At 37.2% G+C, this 20,297-nt stretch overlaps 1 long non-coding RNA gene across 1 annotated transcript in view; it reads left to right on the top strand.

Moving 5' to 3' along the window:
* Nucleotides 1–20,297, top strand: part of LOC136838542 (uncharacterized) — a 228,987-nt gene that overhangs the window by 122,990 nt on the left and 85,700 nt on the right. The gene's annotated exons all lie outside the window — the stretch shown is intronic.

The raw sequence follows: 20,297 nt of genomic DNA, 5'->3' as shown, positions 1-20,297 counted from the left end.
TGATACGGTCTCCCTTGTCGGATGGCTAACGCCAAGTCTTGTAGCAAGGAGGTTATTGTTTATTCTTCGTCCAGAGCCACGCACCTGTATCGTAACGGGCTTGCTTACACGCATACCATCTCTTTCCAGAACTTACACGTTCTCTGCACATGTTACACTGCGTCCCTATCCACACACCGCGCGCGCGCGCACCCTCTTCCGAGAGTTATCTTGTAAGTCACAAAGTTCTGCTTAACTCTACGTACGCGTTTATGGTGTAACTTTTGCATCATCTAATACCACTCCTAATCCCTGGTTGTGCTTCTTGCATGCTTTCCAGTACAGAGTTTCGCTCCCAGAACATTATGCGGTTGAATGCTTGCAGATAAGCAGGGGCAGTATGCAACAGAGAGGAACTCTTTTTATTTTAAGAACTGTTGAAAAAACGATCATGACGGCTGAGGATTTAAATGAATTTTGTATACATATTTGCAGTCGCTTATACAAGTATATATCCGTATCTGCCTAGACTGTATATTTGATCCGATGATGAGCAACCAACAATTACCAGAGACATTTCACTAACACGGCGCTTTCCTTCATATTACTGCTGTTCCAATAGTAAAGACTCACGATTTACTTAATCATTTATTGGTTTACAACAGGACTGCTCTATTAACAGGCGTCCATATTTGTGTAAGGTCGGCGTGCTAACACCATACGTATTACATGGACCATTCCTTATCTCTCCTGTTGAAGTAGTAACAACCAAGGCCTAAAGAATATTCTCTAGACTTGGTAATAGTATAGTAGTAGTAGCACTTTGGGCTAGCAGACCCAACCCTTCCACTTTTGACATTTTCATTAACACACTGCTCCATATAAAACGTCAAACTGAATCTTTCTTACGCTTCAAGTCTGCGAGACTTCTTTCAAGGAGTATTAGTCTTCTCGCCAAGTGTTTGCAACTCTTGCTAAGTGCTTTTCAGCCTTAGGACAGAGTTGATTACTTCTGCAAACCAAGATCTGGACGATACCATTCGTACTGGCAATTGTTATTTTGGCTAGACTTATATCCCTCTTGGTGACTGAGTGGATTACCTTAACCTCCTCGACCTATTGTGCGTGAGTTCGATTGTTACCACCGGAGTTTAGTTTTCTTCAACTGTTCTTCATTTGGATTCAAGGCTTTGTAGTGACATGTTTATACTTCCAATCATTAAGCCACAAACAGCCCATTAATATGGAATTCCGGTTCCCCACACTTTGCAAATATTTTATCCCCAAAGAGAATTATTAATGATAAACGCCTGATTAGGCGTAAGGACTTTATAATTCCCTGTCGGAGAAAGTTATTCCCAAGGTAAAGTGAATCTGATTTTAACGGGTTATTTGTAACTGCACACACACACACACACACACACACACACACACACACACACACACACACACACACACACGCGCATATCCTTGGAAGGACCTAATCTCTAATGAGAAAAGAAAAAACGAAGAGAGAGAGAGAGGGGGAGGGGGGAATTTTTTCTTGCAATGAACTCCTTCTATCGCTTTCAGTGCCTATGTCTGTAGCGGTAGCGCGTGCTACTCATTTCACATAATGCCTGCTTCCACAGTGCCCACTGAAGCATCGTCATTTCTGTTCGTTCCAGCTTCTGTTCCTCCTTCCTTCGTAATCCATTTTTCTGCGCATATGTTCATTTATTTGTTTCATTATTTACCTTTATTTACTTCTTGTTGTCTGTTATTTTTCCAGTCTTCTTGTGTCTCGCATAAATTTTCCAGTTGATCGTCTATTTATTTATTAATTTGTTCATTTATTTATCTCTTTTTTTTTAATAAGCGATCTGTTCTTTCTGTTTCCTACAACCTTCTGTTACTTCTTTTTAATGATCACCAGATTCTGTGGAAGCTTGAATATCAACTTAGTGGCCCCTGTGGGCTTGTTTCATATGGATAAGGTTCATCCTTAGAATAATAATAATAATAATAATAATAATAATAATAATAATAATAATAATAATAATAATAATAAAAATGATAATAATAATAATAATAAGCATAAATGAACAAACACGTTATAAAAAAATCTTGATTAAATTATACATTTTTATAAGCTGTGAAGCTAAAACATAATAATAATAATAATAATAATAATAATAATAATAATAATAATAATAATAATAATAATAAGCATAAATGAACAAACACGTCATAAAAAAATCTTGATTAAATTATACATTTTTATATTTTTATAATAATAAAGCATAAATGAACAAAGCTAAAACATAATAATAATTTTTAATAATAATAAAAATAATAATAATAATAATAATAATAATAATAATAATAATAATAATGTATGTTTATGAAACGCCTAAAGTGTACTCTTAGTCCAAAATACAAAAGATTAGATAATATTGGAATTGTCATAAGCTGAGTCTTATAATGGTTTAATCTGTAAATTAATGAGCAAACGAAATAGACAAATATTTAGTTTTCCCAACAATAAGCCATTTGCGTGTTATATATTTTCCGACTTGGACAGCTTACGTTGCCCAGGTTTAATCTGTAACCCGATTTGGACTACTTACGTTGTCCTGGTGCTAAAAATGCAAAATAATAATGATAATGAACGTTTTCACCAGAATTGAAGAAAGTAATGTGATTTCCTTGTATCTTCCCTTCAAGCCTTGCAGGTTTTTACGAGCATCGAAAATGTATTTTGTGGCTAAATGGGACTTCGTATGAAAAGTTGATTCTGCGCGTTATATCAACTTTGCACTGCGCAAGGCAAAAAATGGTATAAGTGACACGTAACTTAGTTACAGTGATAGTTATTTACCAATTCCTTAGTTGGCATGAGAGAATGAATAAATTTCGTATGGAGCCGTAAAACATGACGAGCTCAAGGAAAGGAATTAATTTGAGGATTTTGTGAAACTGATACAGTATTTACAGTCAAACTTTAAATACAAATTTTCAGACTGTGAATATATATGCGCTTAAGCGTACTAGTAGCAGAGGAAATTTGCAGTATTTCGTTAATAAGTAATGGACTGTTATAAAGTTTTCTTAGTTATATGTAAATGTTTAGTAGACAAGAAGCCAACAGTAAAGAGTCGGTGTTGCATTTGCTCTAGTGTCAGATGTGGTTGAACAAACATTTTAATCCAAGAGATTGATGGCATCCATTTGTCCATATTTAACCTTCGCGATTAATCAGATATATAGAGATATAATCAAGCTTTGATATTTACCAGCCCCTTATCACAGACTTGTCTCGTAAAGTATAGTCAACATTGGCCAGGGAAAATGTGTAGCTTGATCAACGTAATGACATTTCACGCAGTAAAGGGTCTTATCACACTCTTGTCTCGTAAAGTAAAATGAACAGCGACCAGGTATCTGCTATACTCGTACATATGAGAGGAGAGAACAGGGGATGCTATAAGAACATTTCAGCACTTACATAATTATCTGCAGTTCGTCAACAGATTATCATTTACCTCTGTGACACTTGGTATAGGGATATCAAATCCGCAAGGGTATAGGTTCCTACTGCTTTGTATAAAAGAAACAGGATGAAATAAGTTCTCCGTAAACTGCTTAGTAAACTCAGTGGTAGAAGTAATTGAAATGATGTCTGTATTTGACCTAAAATGTCGTAAACAGTAATGAAATCACTGGCGCCATTTGTTTCAATTTCAAACCAATAATCAGATATACTTTCGCAGTTCCTTAAAAGAGGTAACGAGAATTAGAGTCCAGGAGATAAGTTGATTTTTGACGGGAGATTAATCTAGCATCATATTCATTACACTTTTTCTACCAGAATGTTGGTGTTTTTTGTTTTGGATTAAGACCCAATACTATTCTCCTTGCTATATAATACATTTTTACATATTTGTTAATGTATTTTTTCTTTTTTATAAGTGAAATCTTTCTGTATTTCTCTTTGCCTCTTACTTCTTCCTAATGAACACCAAATTCTTTGGAAGCTTGAATTTCAAGTCAGTGGCCCCTGTGGGCCTGTTCCTTATGAATAGGGTTCCTCTTCTGAATAATAATAATAATAATAATAATAATAATAATAATAATAATAATAATAATAATAATAATAATAATAATAATAATAATAATAATAATAGGAGGCTTTTCTCCTCTAGCTCGAGAACGGGACAGGGTTCGGAAGCTCTTGTAACGTTTTTTATAAAACCAACAAAATTCACCACTGAAAATTATTGTGGACCTGATATGCAGTAATAATAATAATAATAATTTACAAGGGTTGAGGGTCCCTTTAACCATGAAGACATATTACGTGTAATATTTTAAAACAGAAACTTCCAGGGTTGAAGTAAATAATGAGTGACTTCTCAAGGCTGACTGACAAACTCCGTGAAACCAGGTGTCCGAATTAGAGTAACAGTTTTGCTGACTGTTTTGAAGTGCAGGAAGGAGTGGAGTTGCAAAGAGGTGATAGCCGGAGTTGCTTGATGTTGTTTGAATATAATGATTAGGAGAATTTTTTCTTGATCGAGGACGAGATGTTCTGAAGATTGATCGAGGACGAGGTGTCCTGAAGATTGTAAGATATACATGGCCAGCCCCATGAGAGCTGTTAATCAGCTCAGTGGTTTGGTTAAACTATTTTAATAATAATAATAATAATAATAATAATAATAATAATAATAATAATGTAAGTTATGCAGCTGTTAAAAGTTTATCTCTCTGATTGAAAATTTAGGGAGAACAGGAAATTTAATGTCCTAACTTTTTTTTATTAGATTTTATTACAACAAATCCTTTTACATTCTGTTATTTACGAATGTACATATATTTATATTTATAAAAAATTGCGTAAAATTAACAAAAGTTATCGAACAACCAGTTACATACAGCAGATATATACATTACAGTAAATCGTACCTACTTACATCCAAAAATTTTCTACAAAACAAACATGTGCACTTTTCCTTCAATGCTTCAATAATTATGAATCTCTATGCCATTATTTTACAAATAAATTTTTCCCTCAATTTATGGTAATTTAACCTCACACCTGTTCACCCACCATCCAACGATATAGGCAGATCAAAAGAGCAGCATTCCTGTCTTTCTTTTTCATGTGTGGAAGATCAAAACACGATAGCTTTAACATCTGGGGAAACCTAGTAGGGTTTTGACTGGTATTTAAATGCAGTATTCAGGTTTACTTCTAAGTAATCTGAATGCTAAAATCCGGCAGGATGACAGAATGATCGCGGGTTTAAGGGAACTTGCCGCCCAGTAAGGAACCACAAACGAGTACGCGGACAGTTAGTCGATAGTTTAGAAGCACTACATTAATTCTGACCACAGAGAGAGCTAACTTCGCTAAAAGAGTTCCAGCGACGCCTCCAGATTTTCAATAAGAAACTATGGATTTTCTTTGAACCAGCATTGAGGAAGCAAAGCACAAGCACTGTAAAATGATCTCACACAAGCATAAAAAATTATATATATATGACTGTACCAAGACATACATCATTGAATCTGGTATTTACACGTACAAAAGGGTGAAATTTGAACTTATAACCTGGTCTTTTTCCCACTGACGCTCTGTTGTCTATTTTTAAAGCCGATTAAGTCTGAGGTCATCAGGTAGCTGGCCTCAACACGTCTGGTGTAAAGTTGGTGTGTCTGTGATTCTGTTTCATTGCAAGTCTGACAGTGTCAGTGAAACGAAGGTATCATTTACAAAAAGATTCTCTATTCTTCCTTTCTTGGTCTGATAAACATTTCTGGCTCATTATACGTTGATTCTCATGATGTTTACACACACACACACACACACTCAAGAGTTCCTCGTGGGACGAGTCGGTAGAGTTCTCAACTAACACTCTGCTAGGCCCGAGTTCGAGTCTTCGGACGGCCAATGAAGAATAATATTAGAGGAATATATTTCTGGTGATAGAAATTCACTTTTCGGTATAATGTGGTTCGGAGTCCACAATAAGCTGTAGGCCCCGTTGCTAGGTAACCACTGGTTCTTAGCCACGTAAAATAAGTCTAATCCTTCGGGCCAGCCCTAGGAGAGCTGTTAATCAGCTCAGTGGTCTGGTTAAACTAAGGTATACTTAACTTTTTCACACACACTCAGACAGATATATTGGATAGGGTGGCACCAAAAGGGTACAGCCTTGTTTTCTCAGCAGGTCTCAAGGGGTGAAGTTGCTGGTCTCATGCTCTGTTTATTGACCACGGCAATTGTTGTTACCTATTCGCTGTTCAGGTGGCCCGTGTACGGTAGGCCGGAGGATAACTTTGTCCCTAGCAAAAGTGGGTTGAGAGCTGACCTCTCAGTGACTGTGTACACACACTCACACACACATATATACTATATACACGTATATTTAGTATATACATATATATATATATATATATATATATATATATATATATATATATATATATATATATATATATATATATATATATATATATATATATATATATAACTGAAAGGACCTCATTCAAACTGGATGGTATCTAATGGAGTATTTATTGAGAAAAAGTTACAAGCTTTCTTGGACAACCAGTCCACATTATCAAGAAAGCTTGTAACTTTTCCTGAATAAATACTCCATTTACCATCCAGTTTGAATGAGGTCCTTTTAGTAATTCTACTAATGCACAGAACAATTGTGTATGTGATAAAGTTATATATATATATATATATATATATATATATATATATATATATATATATATATATATATATATATATATATATATATATATATATATATACACATACATATTAATTGTCAAAAATAATATACAGTTCAGAAGTATTTTGAGGAGCGGAGCACCTAGAACGCGATAATGGAAAGTAGGAGCATCAACTTCCAGGAAGAAAGCAAAAGAGTATATAACTTGTGTACACAGTTTCGACGTCATACTGATGAGCCATATGCGTAGGTGTATAAAGTGGATAATGTGTATTTTTTTTTTTTTTTTGCAGTTAGGGTTCATCCCAGATTCAGCTGTTGAGGTAAGAGTGTGTGTGTGTGTGTCTTGTTAGGTAGTAATAAGAGGGATGGTTGTAAGGTAATTTGTCTAAGATTCACTCGGCAGAAATCCCGAGAGACAAAACGTAAACTTTCCATAATTGAATGTGATCGTCACGGAAGTACTGATAAGTTGCTCGCTGGTAGCCATTAAAACAAAGGCTTTCAGTTGTTTACCTCACACATTTGTAATTGTTTCTTCCTTTCCACCATAATTCCTCCTTAGCTCTACATTTTGCCGGGTATAACAGAGCCAGTTTTCAGACGAAAGGAGATAATAATAACACGACTGTAAAATCAAAGGAATTATGTGCAGTGGTAAAAAGAGAGGAATGAGGAGATATGTGGAGTCAAAGAGGGGAATGAAAAGACATGTGCAGTGGAGTCAAAGAGAGGAATGACAAGATATGTGCAGTGGAGTCAAGAGACTCCACTGCACATATCTTCTTATTCCTCTCTTTGACTCCAATTATCTTCTCATTTCTCCCCTTGACTCCACTGCACATATCTTGTCATTCCTCTCTTTGATTCCACTGCACATATCTTTTCATTCCCCTCTTTGACTCCACATATCTTCTCATTCCTCTCTTTTTACAACTGTACATAATTCCTTTGATTTTACAGTCGTGTTTTTATTATCTCCTTTCGTCTGAAAACTGGCTCTGTTCTACCCGGCAAAATGTAGAGCTAAGGAGGAATTATGGTGGAAAGGAAGAAACAATTACCTTTGAGCAATATGTAATCATTTTACTTGTACAGTCTCTCTCTCTCTCTCTCTCTCTCTCTCTCTCTCTCTCTCTCTCTCTCTCTCTCTCCAGATTATGATGGCGACATTGTCCAATTTCCGAGTGGGGCCATGTGACTCACATTCTCATGTGGAGGATTCTTTCATTTGGCGAAAATTGTAACCATATTATGAGTGATGCAAATCGTTTTACCCCATCAGCCGCCTGGTCCTTTAGGACAAGGACAGACGTTGGCTGCGTCGAACAGTCCTCAGACCGCACCGGAGAGTCATTAGCCTCTCCTCTACTTTTTCACAAGTAACAAATCCTTATGTTAAAGTTCATTATTGTTATTACTTTTCTGCAAAAGAAAACTATTGTGCCGGCTTTGTCTGTCCGTCCGCACTTTATTCTTTCCTCACTTTTTTCTGTCCTCACTTTTTCTGTCCGCCCTCAGATCTTAATAACTACTGAGGCTAGAAGGCTGCAAATTGGTATTTGATCATCCACCCGCCAGTCATCAAACATGCCAAATTGCAGCCCTCTAGCCTCTAGGCCACCACCGAGACGTTGTTAAAGTTTCATGGGCCGCGGCTCATACAGCATTATACCGAGACCACTGAAAGACATCTATTTTCGGTGGCCTAGATTATACACTGTAGCGGCTGTATAGAAAACGCTATTGCGCAGAAGACACTTCGGCGCATTTTTTACTTGTTATTAAACAACAACTTAACCCACTGTCTTATTTCCTTTATACTTTGTTTTAATTAGGCATCAGGTTTCCAAGAGTTAACAGTAAATTCAGCGGAACTGTGCGCAGTAACATTTACAAGGTAACAAGGAGACATCTTGGCACAGGCCACAGACTCAGAAAAGCTAGGAACAAAATTATGAAGGGCCTGAAAAGGTCAAGGCTGGTGGCTGGTGTCCGTAGGACATAAAGGAGAGTGTATAGGCGAGGATTCGTGGGAAGGAGGACGAGAGAAGTAGATGATTGGTTAGTGAAACGAGTTTTTATTGGCTTAGCAGAAAAAGGTTGTTGGAAGTGCAGTAGGTAGACTGATATTGGAAGAATGGTAATATAAAAATAAATAAGTCGAAACAGTTGATAGCTTCTAGATAATACGTCCGGCTTTGCATTGCTGTAATGGCTATATATTTAATGACTTTTGAATGTAACTGATGTTGATTAGAAGAATCGGTGAAAATTATAGGATGTTCGTGGAAGCGACTACATAAGAGGCGAGGAAGGCAACATATAACCTGAAGATTAGAACTCATTAGATGATAATTTTTTACCGAAAAGCTTTGTTTTATGAAAATATATTTGAATATGTGGGTGATTAGCACATAAATTATTATGCTACTTCGGCTAAATATTCATTATCAATTAGGTATGGGAACGATTTTTTTTTTTTTTTGTGGAATGAGAGATGGCATGATTTCAAGATAACACCAAAGACGACGCAGTAGGGAGAGCCCCCAGGAAACATGGTGGGGACTTGTTTATCTTTGCCCTTCATTATCTCGCGTTATCCATCATCAGTTCCTTACCCCTCCATCAAGTCCAACGGCCTTTTTGATGGATCGTCATTAGCGAATCTGTGTAGCTTACGTATAATAATGTAATAACCTTTTCTCAGAACTGTTTGTTTATCTCCTCTCTGTTGTTATACGCCTACACATTATGGCAAGTTTGCGTGTGTGTGTGTGTGTGTGAGAGAGAGAGAGAGAGAGAGAGAGAGAGAGAGAGAGAGAGAGAGAGAGAGAGAGAGAGGATTCAGGAAATCTAGAAATCTTTGGGTATCACATTGAACAATGATATTTGCCTTAGCGCGTGTTCATCTTTCCTGTGGCAGAAGAAGCAACAGGTTTAGGTGTTTAGGTTATTTTGTAGAGAGAGAGAGAGAGAGAGAGAGAGAGAGAGAGAGAGAGAGAGAGAGGACAATAATGAAAGGCGTTTTTGATTGCTGATAGTTCGAAATATTCACTGATTCGCCATCTACTTCTCGGCTTAAAAATAATTTAATACGAAGTAGGCGAATTGTAAAGTGTGTGTGAAGCATTTGGTAACATATTTGTTTCTAATTATTATAAGAAAACTTTAAAAATTACATGCAAATTTCGAAGGCGTCGGAGTAGTTGCAGATCTGCTAAAGTGAGTACTTCAACGGACGTCGATTTTTACTTTTTCTTAAAGTAAATTTTTGGTCGTCTTTGTTCTCTGCTACATGAGAAATCTAAATTGGATTTAGTGTCAGAACGTTACTTGGGAAGACTTCTAACGATTTCCTTCTAATTCATCATTCCTTCAGCGTACCAACAGCGCATTCGGGGTGCGCCATGTTTATGGGCCCTTTTGACCGCCCGTTGTATCGTAAAACGGACATCCGGAGCTTTGTCCTAGAATATGGTTTATATTTCATGAGAACTTTAAAGTTCAAAGACACAATACTAATTATAATAACAATAAAAGGGGTCTGAAGGTGACCGACGCGTGATGGCGCAATGCACAACTCACTTGTTTCTCAACTTTAGCTTAGAAAATGTCTTTTGGTCTTCACTGTTTTGTGTTACACTGATTATTGAAAGCACTGACGTAGTTACGAATTAATGCTAACATATACGAACAGAGAGCACAAAACTATGCTTTTATCTCAACTGTACATTAAATATAATGACTATTGAGTATAACGTCAGTGCATGAGTAGGTCAGGCTCTCGGACATTAAATTAGTAGAATTCCCTCAGTGTAATGAGACTGACGTTGACATAGTCTTACCAAAGAGGTCCTGTTTGCACCACAAAGTTCCTATTTTGACCAAAAAGGTCCTTGTCTTACCGAAGAGGCCCTAGTTTGCGCCACATAGTTCAAAGTTCTTATTTTGACCAAAAAGGTCCTTGTTTTACCAAAGAGGTCCTAGTTTGCCCCACAAAGTTCTTATTTTGACCAAAAAGGTCCTTGTCTTACCAAAGAGGTCCTAGTTTGCCCCACAAAGTTCTTATTTTGACCAAAAAGGTCCTTGTCTTACCAAAGAGGTCCTAGTTTGACCCCCTTACAAAAAGCTTGTTCTTATTTTGATCAAAAAGTTCCTCGTCTTACCAAAAAGGTCCTAGTTTGCCCCACAAAGTTCTTATTTTGATCAAAAAGTTCCTTCGTCTTACCAAAAGGTCCTAGTTTGCCCCACAAAGTTCTTATTTTGATCAAAAAGTTCCTCGTCTTACCAAAAAGGTCCTAGTTTGCCCCACAAAGTTCTTATTTTGATCAAAAAGTTCCTCGTCTTACCAAAAAGGTCCTAGTTTGCCCCACAAAGTTCTTATTTTGACCAAAAAGTTCCTCGTCTTACCTAAAAGGTCCTGGTTTGCCCCACAAAGTTCCTATTTTGACCAATAAGGTCTTAGTTTTACCAAAAAGGTCCTTGTTTGCCCCTCAAAGTTCTTATTTTGACCAAAAAGGTCCTCATGATACCAAGAAGTCCTAGTCTTACCAAAAAAAAGCCCTAGTTTGCCCCACAAGTTCCTATTTTGATAAAAAATGTCCTAGTATTATCAAAGAGGTCCTAGTTTGCCCGACAAAGTTCCTGTTTTTAACAAAAATTTTCCCTTGAGTAAATAAGTGAATAAATAAACGAAAGGTCGATGGCGTCATGTTCTTGGCCTTTTAATTTTCTCCGAATTTAGGCTGTCATAAATTCTCGCGGGTTTAGAAGATAATATCGCGGTGTGATGTTATCAGAGTTATATCTCTTTTATGCTTCCTGCAGCCATGAATATATCGCCTTTTTGAAGATCCCTCAGTGAGAGGTGATGTCATTTTTATTGAATAGGCTTTTGAATAGCGCCCCCCCAACCCCTCCCTATCACACTCGAGTAGTCCACTTAATACCCCACCTCCGGCCCCACCGGTCATTTTCGTGCATGGCGCAAAGGTTGCCGTGCATTCTTTTGGAAAAAGACGTATTTCAAGAATCAAAATTGTTTATCGATTTGAAAACAGTGTTTATTGTGATTATACTGAATTAAAAGCCTACAGATCATTTCAGTCTCGATCGAAGTAAAACTGGATTCAATCCAACAACGACTATTGCGATGACCTCGGTCTTTGTCGAGTCTTCATTTACATGCATTTCTGCTTGCTGTTACGCAAGCATATTATTTTTACCATTATGCTAAGTATTAAAGCGTCTATTTTTGCGTGAAGCCAGATGGAAATGTGACAGCAAGTAACGACCTCCGGTGGTTTACACTGCTCGAGTATACAATGCGTTGATGACTCATCACGTGAGATCCTAGAATTTCATCTTCTCGTAAATTTTTCGCTTTTCTTTTCTCTTCTGTCTTGGCCTTTTCTTCTTCTCATTTGTTCACGGGATCTCCATCTGACGTTAAAGAGGAACAGCAATTGCTTCTGTTGAATTACATTGTTCAGGAAGCTCGGGTTTTTCTCTTAACAAATTATCTTCTTCCGAGGTCCTTATCTTGCCAACGCCTCCCTTCTATCTGGAGATTTGTATGCTGATCAGGATACATTATTAATGGTATGCGCGCGCACACACACACACACACACACACACACACACACACACACACACACACACACACACACACGTAAGGTGACCTAACTGAATGCGTTATTTGTAGAGGCATTGCGCTACGCCAGTTGTAACGAAAATACTCATTATGCTTTTTCTCAGCAGGCTGGAGAAAGAAACCAGCAAAAAGCTTAGAAGATGAATAAGCTGGTTTTTGAAAAGGCAAAGAGTTTCTCAGAGCAAATATTTGCGTTAAGACATTTTGCAGCGGTGTGTGGAATTTTTAAAAAATCCCCTTCTGGTGGCTTTTGTTGATCTCCAGAAGGCATTTGACAGCATCCACGGACCATTATTAGGGAAGGTCTTGCGTCGCTATGGCATTCCTGTTATTAATATGTAAAGGTGCCTGAAAACATCCATGGACGAAGTACGAGTAGATGCTCAGTAAAAGCTGGTGTTGCCTTGTGAATTGATATACAGTAAATAGTAGAATGTTACCTATATTTCACCTTTGTTGATTTGCCTTCTCATAGATTTTATAAAAAAAAAACAGTCGGAGGAAGAAGAGAAGTTTTAGATTGGAGTAACGATAAAAAGTCGATAGACTTATGATATACAGGTGATGTTGTTTTAATCAGCAAAAAAATGAACAGTTTGCTTGACTGAATGTATCCTGTATGTAGAAGGATGGGACTCAAAATAAATCTAATAAAAACAGAAGTAATGAGGATGGGGTATGCACGGAAGGATGAAATAACATGAGATGAAGAAAGAATTGAATGAGAACTCTTCAAATGTGCAGGAATAGTGACATCCGGTACAGATTGTCTTGAGTTGGATTTTACTGACAGGCCAAGAAAAGGAAAATCAAGAAATGGGCCGACTGAATAAGATCTGGAAATTAAATAGACCGAAAATAAATATAAAAGTGATGATATTTATATATATATAAGGGTGAGTCAGTCTTTATTATTTTACGGACACGAATCATAAATCGTGAATCATGCCATGATTCACGTCCGTATAATAATAAAGACTGCCTTAGAGTATATATAATTCTGAGGCAGCCTTTGTTGTTATACGGAAATGAATCATGGCATGACAGTAAATCTGTATCCAAAACATTTTGTCGATGCGAAAATAAAGTTTCAAGAAGAACATTAGGAGTCAGATGGCAAGATAGAGTTAGGAATGATAGTTTAAGAGAAATTACGTTAGATATGTACACAAGACAATGACGAAAGGGAAATGGAGGTGGCTTGGACATGTCCTTCGCCCAACCCTTGGGAGAATAGTAACAATGTCAGCCCGACTCCTGCGGGTTACAGAAAAGTAGTAAGACCCAGACCTACTTGGATGAAGACTGTGAGATGGGGAGCTAGAGATGAATGGAGATTTGTTAAAGTGCGGGAATATCACAGAGGTTCTTTGCGTCAGGCGGCGTTGAGGCAATATATATATATATATATATATATATATATATATATATATATATATATATATATATATATATATATATATATATATATATATATATATATATATATATATATATATATATATATATATATATATATATATATATATATATATATATATATATATATATATATATTATATATACATTATATGTATATATATATGTGTGTGTGTGTGTGTGTGTATAAATAGATTTACCGTACCAATTATTTAAGTGGAAAACTTGTAATATAACTTCAAGACCGCACTCGCAAAGATTGACTCTCACGGCTCTACTGTGGGTGCACGGCCTTGAAATAAGACAACTGCACCATTGAGAACAGCAATGTTAATCCATTGATATCTTATATCGTGTAAGTTCGTACTAGGTTAGGTTGGTAATTCGTAGTGATGAATCCTAGGATATGGTGACTGTGGGGTTGTTATAGTGCATGAATTTTGCTTTGTATCATCATTTCGCTAATCTGTATGGTTTCTGGAAATGGCGGTGTCAGTTAACCGATTTATTTACTTTGGCTTTATAGAGTATGCTTTAATGTGTTCACTAATGTCGTAGTGGCAAAACTACCGCAAGAAGAGCTTTCAGTGTCGCCGTTTGTTTATTTGTTGATCATCGTAGTTTCGGGGATTTATATCTTAATTTTTTTGTGTGTGTTTATGGAAACATGAGTGAATGTATTTAATGTGTGTGTGTGTGTGTGTGTGTGTGTGTGTTCCAGTGTAAAAGCATATGCCATGTGCAGTTTTTTTTATTTTATTTTTTATTTTATTTTTTTATTGTAAATGTCATTTCCAATCATCACCACGCCGAATGACCTATTTGGTCCCAGTGCTAGGCCTATGGCCTAGACCTGGTACTTCATCCTAATCCTTCGGGCCAGCCCCATGAGTGCTGATAGTCAGCTTAGTGGTCTAAAGTAATTTTACTTTAGGTTATCATACAAAAAATTTAAACCTACTGAAGGTCGACACCTGACTTCATTCATATCACTAGTATTTTTATAGCCATCTAACAATATATCCTTATCTGTAATAGAAACGGTCAAGTTTTATAACTGATCTCCTCTTTCTGTGTTTCCTATTACCTTCTGTTACTTCTCTCAGATGAACACCGTATTCTTTGGTAGCTTGAATTTCAAGTCAGTGGCCCCTGTGGTCTTGTTCCATATGGGTAGGGTTCATCTTCTGAATAATAATAATAATAATAATAATAATAATAATAATAATAATAATAATAATAATAATAATAATAATAGATCCAATATTTCTTTTTATTTGTTTTTCCATTTCAGGACTCATGCTACTTTGAGTACTTTCAATTTATTTATTTTTTTTTTTTGTCTATCACAGTCATCCTATTCGACTGGGTGGTTTTTATAGTGTGGGGCTCCGGGTTGCATCCTGCCTCCTTAGGAGTCAATCACTTTTCCCACTTTGTGCGCTGTTTCTACTAGCACACTTTTCTGCATGAGTCCTGGAGCTACTTCGGCATCTAGTTTTTCCATATTCCTTTTCAGGAATCTTGGGATCGTGCATAGTGTTCCTATGATTCTGGGTACAGTTTCCACTGGTATGTTTCATTGCTGGCCAGTTCTTTTGTCTGTGTCATATACTGTCCGTGCATTGGTTTGTTGTGCCATTCTTCTGTTCTGTTTTTCATTCTCCTGTCCCTGTATATTTCTGGGTCTTCGTCTACTTTTATCAGTTCTTCTTCCCTTGCACTCCTTAGCCACTCGTCTTCACTGATTTTCAGATATTGCCCCAGTGCTCTGCTCTCGATGTTGACGCAGTCCTCTGTGCTTAGTAGCCCTCTCCCCCTTTCATCTCGTGTTATGTATAGTCTATCTGTATTTGCTCTTGGGTGTAGTGCTTGGTTTTTTGTCATGTGTTTTCTAATTTTCTGGTCTATGCTGCGGAGTTCAGCCTTCGTCCACTCCACTACTCCAGCGCTGTATCTGATTACAGGTACTGCCCATGTGTTTATGGCTTTCGTCATGTTTCCGGCGTTGAGTTTGGACTTGAGTATCGCCTTAATTCTCTGCATATATTCTTTCCTGGTCGTGTCCTTCGTCTCTTAGTGTTTAATATTCTCTCCTTCCATTATTCCCAGTATTTGTAGCCTGTCTCATCTGTGTTTGATGCTGTTCCCGTCTGGTAGCTTTATCCCTTCAGTCCTTGTTACTTTGCCTATTGTTATTATTATTATTATTATTATTATTATTATTATTATTATTATTATTATTAAAAAAAATTGTTTATATTTTTGTTGAATTTAATCTTTTTCTCCTTACTTTCAGTATGTTATATTTCGAGTTTTAGCTTTTCCAATGAAAGGCAGCAGGGTGTATGCAAAAGATTTGAAAGAGGATTGTCTGTGGAAGCCAGAGTTGGAATGAATGACGGTATTGTAAAGCAGCTCCCCATTATGGAACTGAAGCGTAGACTTAAATCCAGATTAAATAAAAAAAAGTTGGAAGTGTTGAGATGAATGTTATGACAGAAGATTTGCTGATTGATTGGAAGAGATTTTAAATGCCTGAAAGAACGGGTCAAGATATAAGAAGAATGTGTGGTATATGTAATGTAAAGGAGAAGGCTAGGGAAGCTCGTCTGAGATACTGTGGCCATGTAATAAGAAGAGAGGAGGTGGAACCAATCAAGAGAGCTAAGAACATGCCAGTGATGGGGAGGAGGAGTGTGGGGCGTCAGCGGATGAGATGGAAGGATGTGGTGAGAAGGGAGATGGGTAAGGTGGGACTAGGGTAAGAAGATGCAAGGAATAGAAATAGATGGAGGAAGTTGACTCGAGCGGCCGACCCTGCTATACAGTGGGACTAATAAGGTCGAAAGAAGAAGAAGAAGTTCAACATACTGCAGATGAACACTTTGTGCTGGTATATTAAATGACTAATGTTATGGCAGTTTTCCTTACCGTCATCTTTGTTTGAACAGTTGAAGGATAAATATGGCAGTGACTGTCGTAGTGTTTTTCTCTGGAGCCATCATCCTCTCTTACAGGAGACAACGTCTTGTTGAAAAGATATTGCTGAGATTAATTCAGGTTTCTGCATGATCTCATCTTTCTTGTATCAGGGGAAGCCTACCGATAATTGTATTAGCTTTCATTCCTTGTTTATTTTTCAAGAAGTCTTTGTGAACGCAAAATGCTGATTATAGTTTTGGCATCTGTATTTCATGTCCTGTATTGATAATTAATATTTCATGACATCTCGAAACAGTGTTCTTTGACGTTATATTAACCACTGATGATAGAACACTGCATAGTCTACATATAGTAAGTAAAGATAGTATCTATATATACAATTAAATTTCAGAGTGTAATTGCATGTAAGAAAAAAAAATAATTATTGTCACGACGTGAGGATCGTAGTGATTGACTGATTGATTATGAAATTTAGGTCTTGAAGACCAAGCGCCGGAACCCATTAGGATTATTCAGCGCCGTAGGGTCGTAGTGATGAAAATTTCAACCCAATTTTGAGCTTATTACGGTCCTTTAATCCGGATACAATGCAGCATATTGAACCGATAGTGACAAATATGAATGCAAAATTGCAATATATTGCGGTTTACATAAATCATAACAATAATATGACAAAATTAAAAAGTTTATTGTGACATTGCAGTTTTTCAAGCCTGGAGAGCGCGAACTGTCTGGCGCCGTAATGAAAGGTTTGAGAATTCCATGCTAATAACAGTCCATTTCCTCTATTGTTCGGACTTCTATTTTAGATTGAATTTAACGAACATATGCATATGCAGATCTTATCCCGTCACCTTCAGATGTTGGTAGTATACTAATAACAAAAATGAAGGGGCATTGAAAATACGGGTGCGATGCTGATGTATATACTGTATATTGAATATTATGAGATGGCTAAACAAACGAAAAGGTCGAAAACTAAACATTAAAGCGTTAAGAAAATAAAATAAAAATAGCAGAATAATTGAAAGATATTGAATGCAATATCCCGAGGGTCCATAACAAGGAAAATGGTAAGAGCATACAACCAAACCAATACAAATTAGTGTAAAGACTGTCCAGAGGACGTTTCTCGCTTTTGAAGTGCTTTCCTGAGTTTTGAAGGCACATACCGGAAACCGGTTTCTTATGCCAAAGGGACTTCATCTGGTAATTACGATGAAAAGCCAGTGTTTCTCGTTTGTAATGGCAAATGCTTCGAGAACAATTTTTTTTTTATTTTTTTAATTAAAGTCTGGTAATCTTAATGGGGATATGTAGAATTTTCACGTGAAACAGATGCTCGTTTCGATGTGGAGGTTTCTTATCACATTTTGGTAATAATAATAATAATAATAATAATAATAATAATAATAATAATAATAATAAAATAATAATAAATAATAATGCCAGTTATGTAAAGAATGATAATGATGACAGCTGCATCCATAAATTTTCCATAACATGAAACTCATATAAGAAATTAAATCCACATTGCCACAATCTACTATCACTATGGCTCCATCGAACATTATTGCCCTTGGTGTGCATACAACTAAACCAGTTGGATGCCTCTCCTCTCTCGCATCACCTCCATCTTTCTTCACCACTTTTCTCTTTCTACCAATAGGTGTCCTCCATACGGTATTTCCTTTGGAATTCGAATGTCTTAGTTGGACAGTCCAAGGAAAGTCGAAGTTTCAGTTGTGTAGTTTCATTTGTTTCGTTGATGAAAAAGAAGAAATAAATAAAATTTTATATTGAAAGGAGGCAAGTGGTTGACTACTGCGGTGGCCTCAGACGTATTGCTGAATCAATTTGTAATCTGATTTATGAAATGGCCCTCCCGCCTCATTCCCTCCCACCCTCGCCGTCACCCCCTCCCCCGCCCCCACTATCCGACGAAGACGGACCGCCCCTGCCACAGACAGCACAGCCCCTCGTCGGCGTCGCCGCCTGCAGAAACCTGTTTCTGTTGCGGTCGTCGACCATTGCGGCCGAGTCAGGCCGAGTCAGGTGAATCCGTGATGATATGAACACTCAGTGCAACAAAGTAATAAACTCAGGGCAAATTGAATGTCTGAAAGGTATTCCCTTGTGTTGCACCTTTTGTTTTAATGTTTTGTTTATATTTCGGTTGGCTTCGTGGATAAAACGAAAATCATTCCATTGTCTTCATTGTTATCATATGAAGTGATCGGTATTCCATTTAGAATTCTTCAGTAATTGGTATTTTTAGGGTCCGAGTTCATTGCTGCACTTTCCTCTAGATGTAAGAGTCAGAGTTCCTCGGGGTTGATGTTTCAGTAGATTAATAGTCGACTTTATCGACTTTTACATAAGATGTAATTCTATTTCCTACAAGTTTTAATTATAAATATACTACACTATGTAGTCCTTTAATTGACATCGGCGTCAATGACCATAGAAGTTACGACGCTTGATAACTTAAAATCATTCATTCATTCATTATCTGCCTTTTTCTGTTGTTGCTGCCATCCATGATGTTGTAGTAGTGTTATAATCATCCCTACCGTTAATTCATTTATCACTATCTCTCTATCTTCGTTGGTTTTTGAAGATTTTCTTATTCATTTAAGGTCTCGAAGTCTTCAAGTTTTAGGAGCTAGAAAAAAAATTGAAGAGGAGGAGGAAGACCAGAGAGTAAGACCCAAAAGACCATGAGGTTTGGATGGAAGGTCCTCATGGGCTGGACGCGGAAGGAGACACAATATGCAGTAAATGTGCCTCGCTGTCCAACTTCTCTGTTCCAGAGGTCCTTTATTCCTCACACCGTTGGACTGTGGAACGGCCCCCCAGAGGATGTCGTGCAGTTGGAACTTCAGAAGTTCAGGCGAAGATGCAATGCATTGTTACCCGAATACAATTCAACTTGTATTTTAATATTTTACGTAAATTTTTATTTATTAATTTGTCTGCTTTTCTAATAACTGATCTCCTCTTTCTGTATTTCCCATTACCTTCCGTTACTTCATTCGAATGAACACCATATTCTTTGGAAGCTTGAAATTCAAGTCAATGGCCCCTATGGGCTTGTTCCGTATGAATAGGGTTCGTCTTCTGAATAATTCTATATAATAATAATGATGGGGGGATCAGTACAGTTAGGAGGTTCGTAAACGGGCTTGTTCTCATCTCATCTCTACACGGTCGTAGTTTTTCTTGATTTTCTTCCGTTGTCTCATTTTTATTCGTTTTAGTTATCATTTTTGTTCGAGTTATTGTGATTGTCCGTCTTCTTGAATTTTCGGTGGGATCCGAAGGCTGGGGCCAGTCACCAGCACATGTGGCACAGCTTGACGGAAACGCGATACTGCCGCTGCTACTGAAGCGCGTAAAAATGTTTGGCCCAGAATATGATACGGGGAAAGTTGTAACACCCACTCCTCCTCCTCCTCCTCCTCCTCCTCCTCCTCTTCTTCTTCTTTTTCTTCGTCTTTCTCCCACTGCTTCTCCCTTCCCCCTTTCGTTATTCCTCAAGCTCCCCCAGCACCCCCCCTCCAAAT

Source organism: Macrobrachium rosenbergii, chromosome 5, assembly GCF_040412425.1.
Source record: "Macrobrachium rosenbergii isolate ZJJX-2024 chromosome 5, ASM4041242v1, whole genome shotgun sequence".
Taxonomy (NCBI): domain Eukaryota; kingdom Metazoa; phylum Arthropoda; class Malacostraca; order Decapoda; family Palaemonidae; genus Macrobrachium; species Macrobrachium rosenbergii.
Note: the sequence above shows the minus strand (reverse complement) of the source record. Positions and strands in the feature narration are given on the sequence as shown.